At 37.5% G+C, this 21615-nt stretch overlaps 1 protein-coding gene across 3 annotated transcripts in view; it reads left to right on the forward strand.

Moving 5' to 3' along the window:
* Window positions 1-2903: 2903 nt before the first annotated feature.
* Window positions 2904-21615, forward strand: part of Tmem45b (transmembrane protein 45B) — a 52000-nt gene continuing 33288 nt past the window's right edge. The window contains exon 1 of one of the 3 annotated variants that reach the window (XM_010640108.3): window positions 2904-2981. The gene's annotated coding sequence lies outside the window, so the exon portion shown is untranslated. Of the gene's footprint in view, window positions 2982-3347; window positions 3370-14300; window positions 14339-21615 lie in introns of those variants that run through there. The other 2 variants (XM_010640111.3, XM_010640109.3) reach the window with 2 other exon arrangements.

Consider the following 21615-nt stretch of genomic DNA (forward strand, 5'->3'; position numbering starts at 1 on the left):
TCTATTGGTTCTGTGTACTGGCATTCCCAATGTGTGATTATTGGGCAAAGTGAACAGAACATTTAGGTTTTTCAATAAGCAGTCTTTAATTTTATTTATGGTGTAGAGCAGGTGTAAAGTCTGCATTTGACTTAGACATAGATTTAGTTTCAAGTAACAAAAACCTCAAATAGTTGTGACTGACACAAGATATTTTTCTTTCACCTAACAGTCTGCAAGTGGGCATATCCTCCTCCTCTCAGGACACCCACCCAAAGTTGCCTATTTCACTTCTACTCTCAGCCCATTGGCCTGCACTTTATACATTAGGTAAAAGGCTAAAGGGGAAAAAATTGTTCTTATTTGGCCATGTGTGTAACTAGTAAAACCAAGGAAGATGATGAGCAATTTTATGATAAGTGCTTCCAAAAGAATGGGCAATCATAACAGCAACATTTATCATATAAATGACTATTTCCCATGGAATTAAAATGCCATCCTTATGTTCTCTAAGGTCCACATAAGGACCTATTTATAGAGACTTATTATAATTTTATATCAAAATAGTTTAATAATGATTGTTATTAGCTGGTATTATTATACTGTTTTATAGTTGATTCATTAGCAATTTACCTTTTGTTAACTATCTGATTGAAGCTGTTTGATTTAGATTATCATTACAGATCAAGTTAAAGGTGGTCAAATTTACATTTTTAAACCAGTTTGTTCTAACACTTTTAGTGTTTTAGTTTGAGGTAGAGATAATTTTCTTACTTCTGATTTTTCAGTATTAAGAAGCCTCTCTGGAGAAAAAGAAACCCTTCTACATTGTTGATGGGAATGTAAACTACTGCAACCACTATGGTATGGAGCAATCAGTATGGAGATTCCTCAAAAAAATAAAAAGAAAAATTGCAATTGATCCAGCTATCTCCCTTCTAGGTATCTTTCTGAAAGCATTACAGACATCATATTATAGTGATACATGCATAACCATATTTATAGCAGCACACTTCATAATAGCTAAATCTTTTTTTTTTCTTTTTTTTTTGTACTGGGGATCCATCTCTGGTCCTTGCACTTGTGAAGCAGGTGGCAAAACCATTGAGCGAAATCCCTAGCCCAATAATAGCTAAATCTTGGAAGCAGCCTATATGTCCATCGAAGATGAATGGATAAAGAAAATGTAGCATTTAGACACAATGGAGTACTACTCCTCCATAAAGGATAAACTTGAACCATTTGTAGGAAAAGGGATGCACCTTGACACCACAATGTTAAGCAAAATAAAACAGACACACAAATGTAAAACATCATGTGGTTTCTCTTATATGAGAAACCAAAAAGTATAAGTAAAGATCTAAATAAAAGACAGATCATAGGAAATAGACAGCTGGATCTTTTGCAAATGGAAAAGAAACCAAGAGATGAAGGCAGGGGGACAAAGGCAAGGAAAGGGGGATGGAAAAAAATTGAGATATGTTATTTGCATGTTCCAATTCTCCATGAGGAAGTTAACCATCATTGTGGGCTGAAAATACGTTCCAATAAAAATTATGAAAAGATGAAAAGAAGCATCCCTACCTAATTAAGAGCTTCATGCTTGTTTCATGATCTTAATCTATGAGAAAAATAAAACATGACTAAAGAGATAGGTCACAAAAAGGATCTGGTGACAAAAAATAGCCTCTCCCAGGATGACAGGCATCCAGGGCTCCACCCCATCATCCATTTCAAAATCCACCAGTTAATATTAGCAGGCACCAGGAAGAGGCCTTGTAATTAAACACCTAATGCAGAAGGCATCATCTTGGTACTTGGTAACACCCAGGTATTTTGAAATGGGTGACAGGATGGAGCCCCGGATGCCTACCACCCTGGTAGAGGCTGCTGTTCCTCACAAGATCCCTCTTAGGGGCATTTGCCTCAGGAACTTAAGTGGTTTTCTAGCAGCTCCTGTATCCTGCCTATGATGTACCCAAGGTACATGGCTCCATTATGCTTTTAACTGATAGCACAGTCTCTGGACTTTAACCTTTCCTGCCTGGTCCTGATGATTCCATTTTACAGAAGAATATGCCTTATGTTCCCCTTAATGCCTTATGTTCCAAAGTGCTTTTCTTTGACTTTATAAAAAAGAAAAGGTAATTAATCAAAAACAGCTGCACCCAGGCCCTGTGCTCTCCTTTGTGGTTAGTATATATCTGTTACCCTTCTTTACACAAACACAAACATCATTTCCGTGAAATCCTCAACAGTAGAATATGCTAAAAGGCATATTACAGACCTAGATGCTGTGCCTTATCCCTGACTGCCTCTCGCCCTCTGAGAAGTTTTTCCTGGGCTCCCAACAACTACGGAGGCCATCATCTTAGCTATAGACACTACAAAGACATGTAGCATAGATACTAAAAAAAAAAAAAAAAAGTCCTGCATTCCTAGGAAGGAAGTGAGGCCTCTGGAGGCAGAAATTTTTATCTTTGTGCCCCTAGGACAGTGTCCATCTGCCAGATTTGTTGTCAGATGAGCACATGGAAGATTTGTTGAATGGATGAGCTAATCATGTGATACTCAAAAGTTAGCCAACAAGCTTTACCCAGAAAAATCTACATTCCGCTCCCAGATATGCCACAGGAGAATCCCTCTGCTACAAGGCGATCCTCGTGCTCGCGGTAATTGCTTGGCTGGGTAATGTCCTGAGCTACAACTTCTGCAGAGTTATCCCCGGGTCCTGTGAGTGCTTTGCATAGTAGGAAGTTACCATGGGTCACCCTAGATGACCTAAGAACCTGCCTTAGTACACACCTTAGGGAGTGCCTAGGAAAGGAGACATCGCCAAGGACAGGTCAGGAGTACGAAGCTGGAGCGACTGGCGGGGCCCGGGAGGAGGTCGAGGTGCAGAGGGCGCGGGCGGGGCTGGGCGGGGCGCTCAGAGCGCCTGCATCTGCTTGGCCACGGCTAGCACTTGGCAGTTGAGCGGCGGACTCTCGGAAGGCACACAGGTCAGGGGCGCGGACACGGAGGGGAGCGCGGGGGGACTGTGGTTCGAGCTGGGCAAGAGAGCTGGGAGTAGGGGAACCCCAAAAAGAGGCCTGGGACAGAGAGGCGCCCTCGGATTTGGAAGAAGGCTCAGACTAGGAAGAAGCACCGATATGGGGAGGGGGTCCCATGGGGAAGCAGAGGATCCTTACTCGGGATCCGCCAGCTGGAGTCCAGAGGAAGGTGTGAAGCCCTGGTCTCCCTCCGCCCAGCCCGCGGAGATGGGTCCACCTGGGCCGAGACGCCGACCTTTTGGTGTGCCCGCTTAACTGTGGGCACTTGGACCCCTGCCATCGCTCCCTAGCGCCGATCCATAATACAGGAGCTAGAGGCTGTCCTTATAGCCAGGAGGTCTGGTATCTAACAATGCAAGGGGAATGATAAAGTCCCTCGGGCCATTATTTAGTTTCTGCGAATAGCACAAGAAGCGAAAGGGCTGTGGGAGCCAAGGGAAAGATCAGCCGTGAGTTGGGGACCCTTGTCCCGGCCTAGGGGGTTGACCTTGCAAATGTGATCTAGCCCTAAACAGAAGAAAGTCTGTGTTTCAGCCAGAGAAACCTGAGCTTTGTGAAAAGCAAATCATTTTTTTTTTTTTTTTGAATTCTGGGGCAGGCCCCTCTCCTACAAATCACAGAAAGGGCCATTTCCTCCACAATGTCTGCCCTCCCTGCTATTTGCCTCCTCTTCACAATTTCGGGCTCTGTTTGGCTCCTTACCGGCATAGACTCGCAACTGAAAGGCTATAGCACTTACCTTGCGATTATACAATCGCTTTAAAATAAGCAATATGGTTTATTGCCCATAAGAAACATGCCCCTGGGCCCGGACAAGGGTCCCCAACTCATGTCTGTGCTCTATATTCAGCCACTAAGGACCTAGCCTGTTTCAGACATAGCTCTTCACCACTGAATTTCTTGCTTAATAACAACACAATCACTCTTTGTCTCCACGGTTTCTAGGAAGTGTGTGAGAGTGATATTAAGGCTTTATTGGATAAAGCCCCTTGATTTTACAAAGGGCAGTGCTGGAGATAAGCAGAGGGTGAGGCATTATGTATGGTTGCACCATATTTGTTCTGGTAATAGAAGAGTAAGCTGTCTCCTAAAGAGCCTTGATTTCCTCTTTCCTTCTGTAGGAGGTGGAAATAGTGCTATCATTTCCTCATCTTCAAGTCATGCACCTTTCCCTATTCCTGTGGGTTCCTCCCTGTTGTTTACAATGACCAAAGTGAAGTTACTGAATCACACATGTGCCATCAGGTGTTCCACTTAAGATCTCCCCCATATGACCTTGGTATGGCATTAGCTTCATCTTGGCAAGTGGCACTTTAAGGTAGGATTACTTAAAAGAAAAGAGGTAAAGAGAAAGACTTCTGTTTATCTCCCCAAATAACATCAGCTGCCATGCTTGTTATAAGTACAGATGTCACCTATTGGTATAATCAAATGAGTGTCTCTTTTTTCAAATATCTGCTTGTTCAAAATGGGTGGATAAGGGCAGTTTTCCTACAGCAAAAGCCATTCTTATAGACAAAAGTCTCTGCAATTGCAAAACCATTTCATTGTAAGAGAATTGAAGTCATGAACATGTCATCAAAAGGCATTTGCAGGAATATTTATCATCTATATTTGTTTCTACAGACAGGTCATAAGATAAATACTAGATCACTCAAGATACTGCCCATGTTGAATAGGAAAAACTAGAGATCTCAGGCACACACTGCAATCTGCATACTTCATTTGAACTCAGCTTTTACCCATCTGACCAGCCAGCGCTCTCCCCTGGAGCTAGAAACAAACAAAAAGAGATCATTGAAATTTTAATTTGTTTGCCATTTTATAATCTGTTCTCTTGTGTATAAGTAGTCCCAAGAAACATTACTGAAAGTCAATAGAACTATCACCCACCTGTATGTGATGCAAAATTACAAGGCATGCTACATTATTCCCCTTGCCAGAATTTAGATATTATAAGCCATTATCAGTATCTGCTAGTAATCAAATAATAATTGGGCTTCACAGAGCAAAAAGTGATTTTTGTAAGCAGCACTAAGAGATAAGAGTAATGTCTCCATTTCATAGTTGAGGAAACAAAGATAGAAGAATTTTGTATCTGGCCCAAAGTTTTACACTTATTAAATGGCAGAGTCAGGATGACAACTAGAATTTCTTCCACAATACCGTAGCTCCCATTAGGATGTTGTCATTGTTTGTTTAGTTTTGCAATCAAAGACAATAATTTGTTTCAATACAATCTTTCACTTGAACTCCTAGGACCTAAGTTTAGAGACACATAGGTCCACTTCATACCCATATCTTACTTCAGTATAATCACAAAAGTACTTCAAAGCTGGTTATAATGTTAAAGATTATCAAGTCTATTCTTTTTTTTTTCAAAAGAAAATAAGATTCAGGAAAAATTGGGTACTGTATGTTGCTTCCTCAAATCTACTCTCTTAAAGAATTATAGCTAAAATCATTCAAACCTAGATCCCCTGGTGTTGAGACTATTGCTCTTTCTGGAATGTGATCTCTTGTGAGTTTCCTAAATACAAAAATTAACTGAGTTATTCTGATTTAGTCTATTGGTTTAAGGTCTACAGCAAGCCCATAGCCTTTCTGAATGCTGGCCTCAAATATAGATGTTCTATAACTTACAATGGGTAATATCCTTTACACAAATCATAAAATTAAAAATATTGCAAATAAAAAATGCCTTTACTACATCTAATCCCCAAACACCCTGCTCAGCCAAACAGAACACTGTAGCATATGGGCTGTACCCTGTTATAATCGCTTGGCTGGTGGAGAGCTGTGACTTGCTGCTGCTGCCTGGCAGGGAAAGAGAGACTTGTATTGAATGCACTGGCTTGCCCAGGAGAAGTTCAAAGTTCAAAACCTGAAGCACCCTTTCTACTGAATGCTTATCGAGAGTAGGAACACCTGGTGGGCCTATTTGGATTTTGTACACATTAGGTGTATTACTCTGGCCCATTAACTAACTGAGTGACTCGTAAAGCTGCAAGTTGTGAGTGGGACTCAAAGCAAGAGAAATCCCTGCAACAGGTCCAGATGGCTGTGCAAGCTGCTTTGCCACTTGAGCCATATGATCTAATGTGTTCAATAATTTAGGTGTGTCATATATTTGTTAAGTAAATGTTTGAACGTGTACAAGATGACATTAGAATTTCATGCAGCTACAAGAAACAGAAAACCTAAGAAGGCTTAAATAAATAAATTAGTTCATTTTTCTCAGAGAACTAGAAGTCTGAAGGTGAGAAGTTTGAAGCTGGGAAATGTGTTCTAGAACTTCACCTAAAAAGGTTCCTCTGTCTTCTGAGGCTCCCTGGAACACTTTTGTTGTTTTCTTTTTTTTTTTTTAATTAATATTGAATTCTTATTGTCACTAATTGCAAACCATTGAAGTATATTTCATTAGGTAAGCCATTACAGTTACTGTTTCTTGGATAATTTAGAAAGTATGCATTTTCCTGGGCTTTTTTTTTTTTTTCCTGGCACAGCCTTTTTTTCCTGGCATTATTCCCTACACAAAATAGAATAATTATTTACATAGCATTTACAGTGTATGCAGTTTTGCATACTTTTTTTTTTTGTTCGGTACCAGGGATCAAACTCAGGACCTTGAGATTGTGAGGCAGGCTTGTTGCCACTAAGCTAAATCCCCGGCATTGCATGAGGTTTTGCTAAATAGTCTAGACGTGGTTTAAAGTACACAGGAAGATGTGTGTAAATGATATATAAAAACTATCCCATTTTAAGTAAGGGACTTGAGCATGTGGAGATTTTAGAATTGGGGATATGAACTAACTCGGCATAAGTATGGAGAGAAGACTATATTTAGGGCTAGGATAGTTCTGTAAATTTGAATTATAGACTGGTTGTCCAGGTCATTTGAATACAGTGAATGCTAGATGACACTTCGAGAAACACCAAATTTGGAGTAGTTCAACATAAGTACCTTTGTTTTAATCTAAACTGATTTCTACCTCACTCTGCCTGAGGCTTTTACTTTCCTTATTAACTTCCCACTTGGATCAATACAAATCAGTGTATTATCTTAGAAGTCACCATTTAGAAGTGTTTTTTGTACTGAGTTGCTGCTCCTTGAGATGCTCGTGTTGTGGTTTTTCTTTTTTTGTGTTAACACTGAAATTTTTTTTTTTTTGGTGGGGAGGGTTACCAGGGATCAAACTCTGGACCTTGCACTTGAAAAGCAGGCAGCAGCACCACTGAGCTAAATCCCTGGCCCTATGTTGACGTTTTTATTGTCTGTGCTTACAAACCTTTCCCCATCCCCCATCCCTTGTTCTTCCTCCAATATGGACATTGTCTTCCCATTTCCAAATATCTATTATACATTTTGGCCCTTATTTACACTTTCATTTTCTCACAGCAGAGAAACAAAGCAGTATTTAAAGTGTGTCTATTTCACTTAAGAGTATGGTCTCAAGGTGCATCCATTTAGCTAGAAAAGTCTCAAGCTTATCCTCCATTGTGGCAGAATAGTACTCCATTGTATTTTTTTTTTAATCTTCTTTATCCATTCATCTGTTGATGAGCTTTTGGGCTGTTTGCAAGATTTAGCTATTACAAACTGTGCTGTTATAAACATAGGTGTACATATAGTGCTGTGGTATGATGCTTTTAATTCTTTCAGGAAGATACCAAGAAGGGGAACAGCTGGGTCAAAAGTAACTAGTTTTAGTTTTTTGAGGAAGCTTCATACTGATTTCCATAGTGGCTCTCGTTTATAGGCCCACCAGCAATAAGGAAGGATTTTTTCCTCCACAGCCTCCTCAGCTTTTGTGACTGGTTGATTTCTTGATGACAGCCATTCTTTCTGGGATGAGATGGAATTTCAGGACTGTTTTAATTTGCATTTCTCCGATGACCAGTAATGTTGAGCATGTTAAAATATATTTATTTACTGTTTGTACTGCTTCATCTGAGAAGTGTCTATTCATTTAAGATGCCCATTTTTGGACTGGGTCTTTAAATTTGGGGGGGTCTAATTCTGAGTTTTTTATATATTCTAGATGTTAATCCTTTTTCTGAGTAGCTGGAAAAAAATTTTTCCCGTTCTGTGGGTTCTCTCTTCACTCTATTGCTGTGCAATAGCTTTTTAATTTGATGTGATCCCAGTTGTTGATTCTTTGTAATATTTCCTGTACAGGTGGGGTTTTCTTCATAAAATCTATGCCTATACCCATGTATTGTACAGTTTTACCTGTTCTATATTCCAGCAGATTACACTGTTTCTGTTTTTATATTTAGATCTTTGATCCATTCTGATTGTAGCTTAGTGGATGGTGAGAGATATGGGTCTAGGTTTAATTTTTAGCACATGAAAAGCCAGTTTTCCCAGCACCATGTATTAAAGAAGCTATCTTTCTTCTAGTGAAGGTGTTTGGCCCCTTTGTCAAAGATAAGGTAGTGAATCTGAGTGTGTTTGGAGTTGTGTCTGCATCCTCTTTTATTTGTCTTCTTTGTTTTGTTTTTGCCAGTACCATGTCATTTTCATCACAGTACCTTAGTGGTATAACTTCAAATTGGGGGTTGTGAAGGCCCCTGCCTTGCCCTTGTTGCCCAGAATTGCTTTTGCTATTCTAAGACTCTTCTGGTTCCTAATGAATTTTAGGATTATTTTCTCTAGTTCTGTGAGGTATGCTATTGACATTCTGATTGGGATTGTATTAAATCTGTATAGCAGTTTTAGAAGTATGGCCATTTTCACTATATTGGCTTTGCCTATCCAAGAACAGGGGATAACTTTCCATTTTCTGATACCCTCTTCAATCTTCTTTTTCAAATACTGTAGTTTTCAATGCATAGGTCTTTCACTTCCTTAGATTGATTCCTAAGTATTTCATTTCTCTTGATGCCACCATGAAAGGTGTGGTTTCCCAAATTTCTCTCTTGGTGAGTTTGTTATTCAGATCTTATTAATTTTTGAATATTGATTTTGTATCCTGCTACACTGCTGAGTTTGTTTATTAATTCTACAAGACTTTTGTTGGAGTTTTACGGGTCTTCCATGTAAAGTATCATGTTATCACCAAATAATGATAATTTAACTTCTTCCTTTCCTATCTATATTCCCTTTATTTCTTTCTCTTGTCTAATTGCTCTGGCTAATGTTTCCATGCTGGACAGGAATGACGATGATAAAGAGAACTTCTGTAAATAGTCTGAAACCTACAAAATGTTAAGAAAATACAGAATAACTGCTGTCTTTTGCTTCTGTAATTTGCTTTGCTTTGCTTGTTTCTTAGGCTAACAGTACCAGAGGTTTCATCATTAACTACAAATCTTAAGGCATGTAACCCCAATTTAAAGTGTTATGAGGGCCAGAGATATAGCTCAGTGATGTCGCCGCTTGCCTCTCAAGCACAAGGTCCCAAGTTTGAGCCCCAGTACAAAAAAAAAAAAAAAGGTATGATTATAAAAAAAAAAAAAAAAAAGGTATGATTAACAGATGCTGGAGGTGCTTAGCTACATCCCCAGGGTGAGACCAGATGTTCAAACTAAGGTAACAATCACCAAACCTTACAAAGTACACTTAGACCCTAAACCTAAACTTTCTGTAAATCATATGACTATAAGAATTATGAAAGGAATATCACCAGTCCTGTTTTCTTAACCCTGACCCCTACCCTTGAGGGCTAGAATAGCTAATTAGGCAAATCCTAAAGATAAACATCCTAACCACAAAGAAGGTACTACATTTGGATTAAAATTAAACTGTCTTGTGACCATGATTTGTGATGGGAACTGAGAGAAATGGAATTTCTTATTGAACTACCTAAAATGAGGTCATGATTGTAAAACTCCTATAAAAGGCAGATTGTAACCCAGCCCAGGGTTGGTCATTCAGCACAGCCCTTGGTGCAGACCGACCCTTTGCTAGCAAAGTAAACGTTTTTTTGTTTTGTTTTGTTTTACCCACTTCTGCATATCTGTTTCATTTACCAGTTCCTTCTGCAACAATGATATTGAATATCCTTGTCTTATTCTTATTTTAGAGTGAAAGCTTTCTGTTTTGACCATTTAGTATTATGTTGGCTATTGGTTTGTCATGACTATGGCTTTTATCAGATTCAGATAAAGACCTTCTATTCCAATTTTCTGTAGGTCTTTTTTATCATGAATGGATGTTGGACTTTGTCAAATGCTTTTTCTGCATTTACTGAGATGATCTTGTGGTTTTTGGCTTTAGTTTTATTCATGTGGTGTATTACACTTACTGATTTGCATATGTCGAATCATCCTTCCATCCCTGGGATAAAGCCTACTTGGTCATGATGCATAATCTTCTTCATGATTTGCTGTAGTCTATGTTCCAGTGTCTTATTGAGGAATTTTGCATCTGTGTTCATTATAGACATTGGCCTATAGTTCTCTTTTCTGGTTAGATTTTTCTCTGGTTTGGGCATCAGGGTTATGCCTGGTTCTAGGAATGAGTTAGGGAATATTGCTTCTCTTTCAATTTCATTAAAGTGTTTGAGGACTAGTGACATTAGATATTCTTTAAAGTTCTTGTAGAATTCAGCAGTGAATTCATCAGGATGTGAGTTCCTTTGTAGTAGTTTTTATATAACATCTTCAATTGCTTTGATATTGGTTTATTTATAATTTTTATATCTTTCTTAATTCACCTCTGGTAATTCATTTGTACCCAGGAATCTGTCCTTTTCTTCTGTATTTTTCATCTTATTAGAGTACAGTTCTTGATGATTTTCTGGATTTCTGCATGGATCTGTTGTGGTTTCACCCATTTTATTCCTAATTTCATGGATTTAAATCTTTTCTTTCCTTTTTCAGATAAGGTTGGCTAAGGGTTTATTTTATTTAACCTTTCAAAGAACCAGTTCTTTGATTCACTGATTCTTTGTGTTGTTTTCTTAGTCTCCATTGCATTAATTTCTGCTCTGATCTTTACAGTTTCCTCCTTTAACACACTTTGATTTTAATTTGCTCTTCTTCTTCTAGAAATTTGAGGTTCAACATTAGGTTATTTGAACTTCCTGTTTTTCTGATGTGGGAATTCACCCCTGTAAATTTTCATCATAGGACTGCTTTCATTTCATCCCATAAGATAAGGTGTGTCATACTGGCATTATCATTTAATTGTAGAAATGTCTAATTTCTTCTTTAATTTCATCCAGTTGTTGGAGGGCATTATTTTCTTTTTTTTAATTGAATTTATTGGTACATTCTAGGTATACAGTACAGTTCCATTCATTACTGGGATCTTGTGCCTTTACAGGACAGGTCTTGGTTCTCATTTTTTCCCCTTGTCACCACTTTCCCTTCACCCACTCCTCCCTTCCCTACCTACCATCACTTTAATTCCATTTTTACATTTTCTCACATTTTTCCCATTCCCTTATTCCCCTTCCCCTACCCTTCCCACTGTCCCTATACTTTTAGCCCTTTTCTGCCTATTTCACATGGCTAATTATCCCATTAGGATTTTGAGTACTATTTTAGTGTTTCACACCAGAGAAACCATTTGGTATTTACACATGTGAGATTTATTTATTTCACTTAGGAGTATATCCTCAAAATGCATCTGTATTCCTATGAATGAATCTACTTTCTCATTCTTTATGGCTGAGTAATATTCCATTTTATAGAAAAACCACATCTTCTTTATCCAGTTTCCAGCTAATGGGCAAATGGGCTGTTTCCAAGTTTTACCTATTATAAACTGTGCTGCCATAAACATAGGTATGCATATTGCACTGTGACATGATTCTTTTAATTCTTTTGGAAAGATACCCAGCAGAGGGATGGCAGGGTCAAATGGAACCTCTAGCACCAGCACTTTGAGGTATTTCCAAATTGATTTACATAGTGGTTGCACAATTCTGCACTCCCATCAACAATGGAGAAGGGTTCCTTTCTCCCCACAACCCCACCAACATTTGTTATTGTGTGATTTCTTGATAGCAGCCATTCTTTGTGGGGTGAGGTGGAATCTGTGTTGTTTTCATCTGCATCTGTCCAATGACCAGTGATGCAGAACATTTTTTCATATATTTACTTGCTGCTTTTACTTCTTTGTCTGAGAAATGTATGTTCATTTCAGCTGCCCACTTTTGAATTGGGTCTTTATATTTGGGTGGCTGATTGTTTTGAGTTCTTTATATATTCTAGATAATAGTCCTTTGTCTGAGGAACAGCTGGTAAAAATTTTTTCCTACATTGTAGGTTGTCTCTTAGTTCTGTTGATGGTTTCTTTTGCAGTGCAGAAGCTTTTTAATAAGATGAGATCCCACTTGTTGATTCTTTCTGCTAGTAGTTTCTGTGCTACTGAGGATTTGTTCATAAAGTCTTTTTCTATGCCAATATTTCCAGAGTGCTGCCTAACTTATGTTCCAGCATGTCTAGTGTTTCTGTTTTAATATTTAGATCTTTAATCCACTTACATTTTAGTTTAGTGCATGGTGAGAGATACGGGTCTAGTTTTAATCTTTGGAAGCTTGAGATACAGTTTTTCCAACATTATTTATTAAAGAGGCTATCTTTCCTCCAATGGGAATGGTCAGCTCCTTTGTCAGAGATGAGGTAGCTGAGTACATCTGGAGTTGGTTTTTGTCTTCCAGTCTGTTCCACTGATCCTCTGGCCTGTTTCTTTGCTTTGTAGTATAGTTTCAAATTGGGAATTGTTATACCTGCTGCCATGTGTCTGTTGCCTAGGATGGCTTTTGCTATTCTAGGCCTCTTCTGGGTCCAAATAAATTTTTGGATTCTTCTTTCTAGTTCTGTGAAGTATACTGTTGGAATTTCAATTGGCATTGCATTGAATCTGTATAGCAGTTTTGGTAGTATGGCCATTTTCATTATGTTGATTCTTCCTACCCAGGAGCAGGGGATATCTTTCCATTTTCTTATATCCTCTTCGATCTCTTTTTCAGAGTGTGGTAGTTTTCTTGATTCTTCCTACCCAGGAGCAGGGGATATCTTTCCATTTTCTTATATCCTCTCTGATCTCTTTTTTCAGAGTGTGGTAGTTTTCAGTGTAGAGGTCTTTTGCTTCTTTTGTTAAGTTGATTCCTAGATAGTTCATATTTTTGAATGCTATTTTGAAAGGAATTATTTCCCTAATTTCTCTCTCAGTGAGTCTGTTATTTGTGTACAAGAAACCCAGGAGCAGGGGATATCTTTCCATTTTCTTATATCCTCTCTGATCTCTTTTTTCAGAGTGTGGTAGTTTTCAGTGTAGAGGTCTTTTGCTTCTTTTGTTAAGTTGATTCCTAGATAGTTCATATTTTTGAATGCTATTTTGAAAGGAATTATTTCCCTCATTTCTCTCTCAGTGAGTCTGTTATTTGTGTACAAGAAGGCTATTGATTTTTGGGTGTGACCTTGTATCCAACTACTCTGCCAAAAGTGTAAATTGTCTAGAAGTCTTTTGGTGGAGCTTTTTGTGTCTTCAATGTGGAGTATCATATCATCAGCAAATAATGTCAGTTTAACTTCTTCCTTTCCTATCTTTATTGCTTTAATTTCTTTCTCTTATCTAATTGCTATGGCTAATGTTTCCAGAACTATATCAGAGGAGTGGTGATAGTGGGCACCCTTGTCTTGTTCCTGATTTTAATGTGAAGGTTTTCAGTATTTGGCCATTTAATATGATGTTGGCTGTTGGTTTTTCATAGATAGCCTTTATAAATTGATATATAGACCATGTATTCCAATTTTTTGTAGGGTCTTTATCACGAATGAGTGTTGAATTTTGTCAAATGCTTTTTCTACATCAATCAAGAGGATCATGTGGCTTTTGTCCTTGACTTTGTTAATATCGTGTATTATGAGCTGGGGATTTAGCTCAGTGATTTGGTGGCATGCCTTGCAAGCGCAAGGACCCAAGTTCAAATCCCGGTACCAAAAAAAAAATACACACACACACACACACACACACACACACACACACACACAGAGTATTACATTTATTGATTTACGTATGTTGAGCCATCCTTGCATCCCTGGAATAAATCCAACTTGGTAAGGATGTATGATCTTCTTTATGATCCTCTGTATTCTGTTTGCTAGTATCTTATTAAGGATTTTTGCATCTATATTCATTAAGGAGATTGGCCTATAGTTCTCTTTTTTACTTGCGTCTTTCCATGGTTTAGGAATCAAAGTGATACTTGCCTCCAGGAATGAATTTGGAAGTATTGCTTCCCTTTCAATTTCATTGAAAAGTTTGGACAGTAATGGCAGTAGTTCTTCTCTAAATGTCTTGTAAAATTCAGCAGTGAATCCATCAGGACCTGGACTTTTCTTTGTTGGTAAGTTTTTAATTACATTTTCAATTTCACTGACTGCAATTGGGGTGTTTAAAATGTTTTTAACTTTTTCATTCAACTTTGGTAATTCATAAGCATCTAGAAATCTGTCCATTTCTTCTGTGTTTTCCATTTTATTAGAGTACACGTTCTCAAAGTAGGTATTAATGATCCTCTGGATTTCTGTTGGATCTGTTGTGACTTCAACTTTTTTATTTCTGATTGCATGGATCTGAGCCTTCTCTTTCCTTTTTTTGATAAGGTTTGCTAAGGGTTTATCAATTTTATTTATTCTTTCAAAAACCCAACTCTTTGATTCATTTATTTTTTTGTATCGTTTTCCTAGTTTCCATTGCATTGATTTCTGCTCTAATCTTTATAATTTCCTCTCTTGTTCAAGCTTATGGTTTTTCTTGCTCTTCTTTTTCTAGGAGTCTAAGATTCACCATTAGGTTGTTTATTTGAACTTGTTCTATTTTCCTAGTGTGGGCATTCAGTGCTATGAATTTTCCACATAAAATTGCTTTCATTGTGTCCCATAGATTCCTGTATGTTGTATTCGCATTTCTGTTTATTTGTAAAAAACTGTCTGATTTCTTCTTTAATTTCTTCTGTGATCCATTGATTGTTTAGGAGAGTGTTGTTCAATTTCCATGTGTTTGTGAAGTTCCTACGGTTTCTTATGCTATTGATCTCCAGCTTTATTTCACTGTGCTCTGATAATATACAGGGAATAACTTCAATTCTTTTGCATTTATTCAAACCTGTTCTGTGAGCTATCTTGGAGAATGACTCATGTGCAGCTGAAAAGAATGTATATTCTGATTTTGTGGGGTGGAACACTGTGTAGACGTCTAATAAGTCCATGCATTCAAAAGCTTGGTTCAGGTCTAGTATTTCACTGTTGATTTTTTGCCATATGATCTGTCTATTTGTAACAGTGGGGTATTTAGATTCCCCACTACAATGTATTAGTGCTTATTTGGTTTTTCATGTTACTTAATATTTATTTTATAGTTGGGGCATTTATATTTGGTGCATATATGTTTATGATTGCCATCTCTTCCTCTTGAATTGTTCCCTTTATAAGAATGTAGTGGCCATCTTTGTCTCTCTTAATCACTTTTGGTTTGAAATTTACCTTGTCTGCGAGTAAGATTGCTACCCCTGCTTTTTTCTGGGCTCCTGTCATGTGGATAATTATTTTCCACCCTTTCACTTTCAGTCTATGGGCTTCTTTTTGCATTAGGTGTGTTTCTTGTATACAACATATTGTTGGATTTTCTTCTTAATCCAATCTGCCTGTCTATTTCTCTTGATTGGTGAATTGAGGCCATTAACATTGATATGCATTATCATTATAACTGATATGCACTGACTTCTTATTGTCATGTTATTGTCTTTTTGTTGACTTTTTAATTTTTCACCCTCTCCTTTTAGTTTCTTGCCTTGCCTATTTGATTTGGTCTGTTGGGCCTCATGGTGTTGTGATCTTCATTGTCTTTTTCTAGGATATTGTTTAGAATTCATTGTAGTGCTGGTTTGGTATTTGGTATTCATGAAGCTTCTTGGGTGTTCTTTGTCATGGAAGTATCTTATTTCTCCATCCATTTTGAAAGAGAGTTTTGCAGGATACATCAGTCTAGGTTGGAGGTTGTTTTCTTTTAGGACTTGAAATACCTCACTCCAGGCTCTCCTTGACCTGAGGGTTAGTGTTGAAAAGTCTGCTGTGATTCTGATGGGCTTTCCTTTGTATGTGATTTGTTTCTTTTCTCTTACTGCTTGTAGTATTTTGTTCTTCTGGTGGGTTTCTGGGATCTTGATTATTATATGACTAGGTGTAGATTTTTTTTTATCTTGGCTAGTTGGAGTCCTATATGCCTCACTTATAGGTATGTCAAATTCTTCCCCTCTGCTTGGGAAGTTTTCTGTCATTAATTCTGTGAACAGCTTTTATAAATCATTTGCATTTTCTCCTGCTACTTCATGGATTCCTATCAGTCTTATGTTATTCTTCTTTGCATCATCCAGGAGTTGGATCAATTCCTCATGATCCCTTACTGTTTTTAAGAGACCTCTCTTTTCACTGTCACTGACTGCTATCCTATCTTCTATATATGAGATTCTATCTTTGAAATCTTTTATTCTGTTGTGTACACTTTCTATGGAGTGTTTAATCTCCTGGATATCTGTTTGAATCTGTTTTATGTATTCCATTTCTTTCCTATGTTGGGCATTCATTGTTTCCATTTCTTTCTTTTGCTGGGTCTTCATGCCTTCTATTATGGTCCTAAGCTCATCTTTTTTTTTTGGCCGTGATTTGCCTTGAGTAAGCTGGAAGCCTAGGATTAAATCTTGTTTAAATGAATATATATATATATATATATATACACACACACACACACATATATTTGTTGTTGTTGTTATTTATTTGTTTTCTGCATTGAGGCTTGTAAATTATAGTAGGTAGCTTTAGTACTAGTACTGAGACTTCTTTAGGAAATGATTATTTTTCAAAGATGTCTTCCAGGTGCAGCTGGCTTTTGGCTTTTGAGTCTGTCCCAAGATCCTGCCTCTTCTATTTATTAGGGATGAAAGATTGCTGCCTGTTTGGCCTAGCACCCAATTCTTTCATACTAGACTAGTATCACTTATGACTCCCAGATGATCTAGGTATTGGCATACAAGGAGATCAATTAACCACAACTATGTCACCCTGGCTAAAGTAGTATAATCAGTAATAACAATAGCATCAAGCACAGGCTAGAAAATTATAAACTGAGTAAATAATAATTTGCCACCTTTAACCATAGGCATAAGATTTATAGTTATATAAGAAAGTCTAAGACAAATCAGAAAATTATATATAGTAAGTATTTACTCAATAGAGTGATTTTACCCTAGGGGAGAAAACTTAAAAGGGACAAGGAAAAAATAGAGCTATTTGAGACCTTACACATTTAACACATTTAAGATATCCACTTTTCTTCCTTCACTGGATTGGTGTCTTTGGAGATAATTTCCTCTCTGAGTTTTGAAAGCACAGCTTTATTTTCTTCTACAGTGGGCCTTGACTTACAAACTCAATTTGTTCATGAGGGCTGGTTGTGACTCAAGACTATTGGCTGTAAGTCAAGACTATTTTCCCATAAGAAATCATGGAAATACCCATAATACATCCCAAACCTCCCAAAGCACCCCTTAAACTTTTCATAATAAAAGTGGCTACATAATGTGTAATTTACCAGAAACACCAGTAATTTTCTTAGTGTAGTCACCAAAAAGTTATAAGATGTGCCTATTTTATCAGAAATAATTTCATACTATACACACCATTCAAGTTGACATCTTTGGCAGGAAGGGAGGATGAAATGGAAGGTGGTTATTCTTTGGAAGGAGAGTCCCCTTCCATAAGAACATCAGGAATCTGGCTCTCTGGTTTCCTTTACCTCCTTGGGAGAGTCTAGGCAACCAAGATTTGCTTTGGGTTCACTAGGTCTCAACCTTTTCAGAACTAAAAACAGGTCTAAGGTTGTCTGTTTCTGCCTTTTCTTTAATACTGTTCTGTAGTATGACATGACATTGTCATTAAGCGAGTGAATGTAACAATTTGCTTTTTCCGTTTGTAGCTCTGTCATTTTTTTCAGGATTTTATTTTAGAAAAACTTTGCTGCAATGATTGTTGAAACTTCCCATCCTCTTCAGAAAGCTCCCCAGCTGCCATTCTCTGTTGCTCAGCCAGAAGTTTCTGAAGTTCCTCTGTAGACAGTTCCTCTGAGTGTTCCTCCACCAGTTCAACATCACTGTCTACCTACAAGCCTATGGACTCTGCTATAGTGACAATGTCATCAAAAAGAGTCAATTGAAGGGTCAGGATCCTCTACACAGCCTTCAAAGTTTCTCTCCTATATAAATTTTAGGCCACACTTTCTTCCATGCAGATCTCAGTGGCCCAGGATTTCTCAACCATACACAGAGAAAGAGGTACTGTTCCTTCCAGAACACTTTAAGGGTTAAATCTGTATCTAAGACCATCTGGAAGCACTTCAGGAAGTTTCTTAGTTTATTGCTTCTTAAAGTTAGTTTTAACCTGCTGGTCCACAGGCTGCGCTAGAGGAGTTGCATTAGGTGGGAGGAATTCAACTGAGAGCCATGGGAATTATTTAGCTAATTCTTCTTCCAAATCTCATGAGTGAGAAGGAGCACTGTCCATGATGAGATCCTTGAGTGGTAAATCTTTGTCCTCTAGATCTTTCTTAACAAGACATAAAGCTCCCTGATCCATCCAAGAAAAAAGTACTATTATTCTCCAGCTTTTACTGTTAGATCTCCACATGGCCCTTAGTCTCTAGCAGTCTCAGAGTGATAAACAAAGAGTAGCTTTATCTTGAGGTCACCACTCACATAGGTACATAGCAATAAGATTAGCCTATCCTTCAGGTTCTTGTGTCCTGGGATTTTCTTCTTTTCTTTTCTATGTTCTCTTGAATATTTTCTTCCAGAAAAGGACAGTTTCATCAAAGTTGAAAACTTGATGAGAAAAAGCCATTTATTTGTGTCATCATTTCAAAGTGGTGTGTGTAATTTTCAGCAGCCCTTTTATTAGCACTGGCTGCTTCACCATGGCTAGTTATACTATAAACCCCAGTTCTCACTTTAAAATTGTGAAACCACCCCTTATTGGCATGAAATGTTTCACCATTATCACTCATTGATGGATCATCCCTTATGAGATCTGTATTTATAGTCCTAGTTCTTTCACAAATTATAGACTCAGATAGGCTATAACCTACTATCATCTATCATCTGCCTTTCATTTATCCACACTAGTTATAGTTTTTCTACCTTGTCTAACACTGTTGATCATGACTTACTAATTAGAGTAACACCTTTAGGAACACTTGCTTCCTTATACAAATCTTTTCCTCTGTGAGATTTTCAAGATGGTGGATTTTGACCTGCTGTACATATTGGTGAGATTGTTCACATGAATACCACTCTCATATTTCTCAACAATTTCCTTCTTCTTTTCAATTATGACTGCTTTCTTTACCTTCCCTTTCTTCCTTAGCTTCTTTTCTAGCTTTTTTGGAGCCATTCTGATGGCAAGTAATCACAGTCATTATATAAAGCACTGACTGCAATCACATCCACAAATGAGCATCTGGGCTCAGATTGACACATATGCTTTTCTGGCATCATGAGTCCTTGTTTACAACTGCACAAGTATCTGATATTCAGGTCATAACTCAAGACTTTGGTTGTTAAGTGGAAATTGAAATAACCCAAGTTATTCATATGAAAGGCCAGAAATAATTCAAGGGCCCACTGTACTTTTTTACAGTGATGTTAAGTTGCTGCCATTCTAATTCTAGATTCATTATACTCTTAATCTCTGGAATTTTATGGTAATTTATTTTTCTTTATTCCTCATAATCTAGTATTTCAATATGCTGTTGGTATTGGGTCTTTTATTGTCATTTTCCTATACATTTACAGGCATTTTTATCTCAAAATTACATTTTTCAGTTCTGGATGGATTCCTTTATTACCTAATTTTCTCTTTTTCTGAAACTTATATACTTGGATGTTGGATCTCCTGGATCCATCCTGTAATTTTATCTCTATTTTTAATGATATCTCTTATAATCCCAGCACTCAGGAGCCTGAGGCAGGAGGATTGCCGTTGAGTTTGAGACCAACCTGGCCTCATAGTGAGTTCCAGGTCAGACTCAACTACATAGTGAGACCCTGTCTCAAAAAAATAATTAATTTAATGAACTAATTAATTAAGATATCTCATCATTAGTTCTAACAAAACTTCTAATCTTTCTTTAAAATTTGTACATTTCTTTTTTTTTCAGCTTTAATTGAGTTTATTGGTACATTTTAGGGATACAGTACAGTTACATTCATTGTTGGGATCTTGTACATCTACATGACAAGTCTTGATTCTCATTTTTTCCCCTTACCCCTGCCCTCCCTTCACCCCCTCCCCCCCTCCCCATCTACAAACACTTTATTTGTATCTTTTCATTATCTCACATTTTTTTCTTTTCCCTTATTACCCTTCCCCTACCCGTCCTGCCTTCCCTACACCTTTAGCTCCTTTCTTCTCATTTATAAATGACAGTGATCTTATTAGAATCTTATGTTTTGTTGCAGATTATTCACACCAGGGAAACTATTCAGTATTTACACATGTGTGACTTATTTATTTCACTTAGGAGTATATCTTCAATATGTATCCATTTTCCTATGAATGAATCTATTTTCTCATTCTTTATGGCTGAGTAATATTCCATTTTATAGAAAAACCACATCTTCTTTATCCAGTTTCCAACGGTTGGGCAAACGGGCTGTTTCCAAGATTTAGCTATTACAAACTGTGCTGCTATAAACATGGGTGCACATACTTCTCTGTGATATGATTCTTTTAGTTCTCTTGGAAAGATACCCAGCAGAGGGATGGCTGGGTCAAATGGAACCTCCAGTCCAAGCTCTTTGAGGTATCTCCATATTGATTTCCATAGTGGTTGCACCAGTCTGCACTCCCACCAACAATGGAGAAGGTTTCCTTTCTCCCCACAACCCTGCCAACACTTGTTATTGTGTGATTTCTTGATAGCAGCCATTCTTTGTGGGGTGAGGTGGATTCTAGTGTTGTTTGCATCTGCATCTCTCAAATGATCAGTGATGTGGAACATTTTTTCATATATTTACTTGCTGCTTTTACTTCTTTGTCTGAGAAATGTCTGTTCATTTTGGATGCCCATTTTTGAATCAGGTCTTTATATTTGGGGGGGCTGATTGTTTGGAGTTCTTTATATATCCTTGATAATAGTCCTTTGTCTGAGAAACAGCTGGTAAAAAATTTTTCCCACATTGTAGATTGTCTCTTAGTTCTACTGATGGTTTCTTTTGAAGTACAGAAGCTTTTTAGTAAGATGAGATCCCAGTTGTTGATTCTATCTGCTAGTTCCCATACTACTGAGGATTTGTTCATAAAGTCTTTTCCTATGCCAATGTCTTCCAGAGTTCTGCCTAACTTACCTTCCAGCAAGTTTAATGTTTCTGTTTTAATATTTAGATCTTTAATCCATAAAATTTGTACATTTCTACTATTATATTTTTTAATTCTCAAGAGCTTTTACTGGTGGGGGAAAGTCCTAAATTTTAAATGTTTATTATTTCACTTCTTCCTATACTTCAATATTGCCTTTTATTTCTCTGAGAATTTTAACTCTATACTTTTTTAACATTTTTAACAGATTTCTTCA

The sequence above is a fragment of the Fukomys damarensis genome, unplaced genomic scaffold (genome assembly GCF_012274545.1).
Source record: "Fukomys damarensis isolate Sample0158 unplaced genomic scaffold, DMR_v1.0_HiC HiC_scaffold_16, whole genome shotgun sequence".
NCBI lineage: Eukaryota > Metazoa > Chordata > Mammalia > Rodentia > Bathyergidae > Fukomys > Fukomys damarensis.